Source organism: Chiloscyllium plagiosum, chromosome 27 (assembly GCF_004010195.1).
Source record: "Chiloscyllium plagiosum isolate BGI_BamShark_2017 chromosome 27, ASM401019v2, whole genome shotgun sequence".
NCBI lineage: Eukaryota > Metazoa > Chordata > Chondrichthyes > Orectolobiformes > Hemiscylliidae > Chiloscyllium > Chiloscyllium plagiosum.
Genome location: NC_057736.1, coordinates 6,904,239 through 6,906,783, shown reverse-complemented (window position 1 = coordinate 6,906,783; position 2,545 = coordinate 6,904,239). Strand labels below are relative to the sequence as shown.

Below are 2,545 nucleotides of genomic sequence, written 5' to 3'. Positions count from 1 at the left end.
CACGCAATATTCCAACAGTGGCCTAACCAATGTCCTGTACAGCCGCAACATGACCTCCCAACTTCTGTACTCAATACTCTGACCAATAAAGGAAAGCATACCAAATGCCTTCTTCACTATCCTATCTACCTGCGACTCCACTTTCAAGGAGCTATGAACCTGCACTCCAAGGTCTCTGTTCAGCAACACTCCCTAGGACCTTATCATTAAGTGTATAGGTGCAAGGGTTGTAGAGGTTTGGAACTCTCTTCCACAAATGGCAACTGATGCAGGATTAATTGTTATTTTAAAATCTGAGATAGATTTGATTTGGTTTGATTTATTATTGTCTCATGTACTGAGATACAGTGATAAATATTGTTTTGCGTGCTAACCACACAAATCATATCTTACATAAATACATCAGGGTAATAGAACAGAATGCAGAATATAGTGTAACAGCTACAGAGAAGCTGCAGAGAAAGATCAATTCTGATACATGAGAAGTCTGATAACAGCGCAGAAGAAGCTGTTCTAAAATCTGTTGGTACGTGTTTTCAAACTTTTGTATCTTCTGCTCAATGGAAGAGGGTAGGAGTGAGTATAACTGGGCTGGGGGGGGGGTCTTTAATCAGACTGGCTGCTTTCCAGAGGGAGCAGCAAGGGTAGACAGAGTCAACGGAAGAACGACTGGGTTTCGTGATGGTCTGGGCTGTGTTCACAACTCTCTGTAACGTTTTGGACAGAGCAGTTGCCATACCATACTGTATCAGGAATAGGATGCTTTCAACGGTGCATCTATAAAAATTGGTAAGATAGGTAGATTTCTGTTAAGCAAAGGTGTTAAGGGATATGGGCCAACAATGGGCAAATAGAGTTAGGCCACAGATTGGCCAAAATCTCATTGAATTGTGGAACAGGCTCAAGGGGCTGACTGGCCTTCTCCTGTTCCTATGGCTGAACCATCTTAAAGGTGAGTCCAGATCTGTAACCCACTGCATTTGCTGCATATTTTTATCAGGATGTTGGAGTGGGACTTGAAGCCTGTAATTGGGTAATATCCAATGCAATTTTGTACAAAGCTGACATGGTGCCCCTTCCCTTACAGTCTGCTGAGAAAATCTACCTCAATAACAAAGACAAATTTGCCATTTTATAGAGAGAATAAAGGTGAGTCAGTATTTCACAATCAATTATTTGGTGATATCTTCCACTTAGGAACAGATAGAGTGGAAAATTGTACTCACGTTAAATTGCAAGGAGCAGCATTTCATATTTACTGGTAAAAATAAGAAAGCATCATTCAGAGAGATGGCTGTAAATGATAATTGCACCATCTTGCTCAAGTGAGTTTAATTTCAAGTGAAAATGTATTTCAGTGTATGTTCTGAGCTCTGCTGAATCAAGGGGGCTTTGTCTGAGAGTAAGTATTGAGTGTCTCCTCCTGCTATGTGAGCCTGTGTGTGATATTGATGAGAAGTGAAAGGCGATAGCTTTCCTCACAATAGTGCCACACACCTGCCTTACTCACACACCAAGAACGCGTATGGCCTGTACTCGAGTGTCAGCGCTTTCAGGAGCTGAGAGGAACAAGAAAAGCAAAGCAGATGTTCATCAAGAGAGACAGCAAAATGAAAGTGAAAATTTAATTGAATCTTTGGATTCCCAAGAATATTCGAGCTTCAATCATATGACTGAAGAATTCATTGGAACTTCTTAATTAATTTAGAGTTTTATAACTCACTCACAAGTTTTGCTTGTGCCCACTCATTAAATGGAACGGCCAGGCGAATGTAACTGCTTAACTCATCAACCAGCTGCTACAATGATTTAACATCAGAGCAGAAACTCCTTCTATTTTTTGCAGTCCTCAGTAAACAACTCAACTCTGGGATTCCCGGCATGAATTCTAAAACACAACTCCAATTATCGCATGATCATTCGCTGGGTCGGGGTGGCATTGATATTGTGGTGACCTACGCAGGACTTAGAGTTTGTCTGTTGTCTGAGGAAGGATCTGGTAATGCTGGAACTGCATTCATAGGATCTACTAGATTATCAGATTCTCATCAATAATGGGCACACCGTCCTCAAACTGTGTTACACATAGCGTGAGAATGAAAAAGAATCCCAACACCTTTAATGGTTTATTAACATTCAGCCATTGCCATGAAGTGGATGTTATACTGTAATCCAATCTGATGCTCAGTGCTATATGTGACACTCAGTGGGATTGCTGTCATGTCGCTCATTCCACAGAGATACTGTTTGAGGCTGAAATCTTCACTCACAACATCAAAGCCCTTCAATCTATTTCAACTTGATTTCCCAGTAGATTGGCACTCACTTTAATTCAGACAAATAGACTTATTTTCCGATTTATTTGAGGACTTAGAAATGCAGATTTGTTTTCTCTTCCCTTCTCCCAGCACACGTGTCACAGAACAGGTTAGGAGATGGTACTGCAGCACCACCACCCTGACCCAATCACTGCCTTCCACCTCATCACCCTCTTCCTCACCTTCCTCCCCAGCACCTCCATCCTCACCTTCCACCCCACCTCCCT

The 2,545-nt window shown here is 41.8% G+C and overlaps 1 protein-coding gene and 1 long non-coding RNA gene across 2 annotated transcripts in view; one reads left to right on the top strand and one right to left on the bottom strand.

Moving 5' to 3' along the window:
* LOC122563500 (syndecan-3-like) overlaps positions 1-2,545 on the bottom strand; it is a 213,012-nt gene that overhangs the window by 42,885 nt on the left and 167,582 nt on the right. The window lies entirely within an intron of this gene.
* Positions 1-2,545, top strand: part of LOC122563502 — a 15,891-nt gene that overhangs the window by 2,194 nt on the left and 11,152 nt on the right. Inside the window, exon 3 of the long non-coding RNA XR_006315621.1 lies at positions 1,088-1,149. This is a non-coding gene — a long non-coding RNA (uncharacterized LOC122563502). The remainder of the gene's footprint in view (positions 1-1,087; positions 1,150-2,545) is intronic.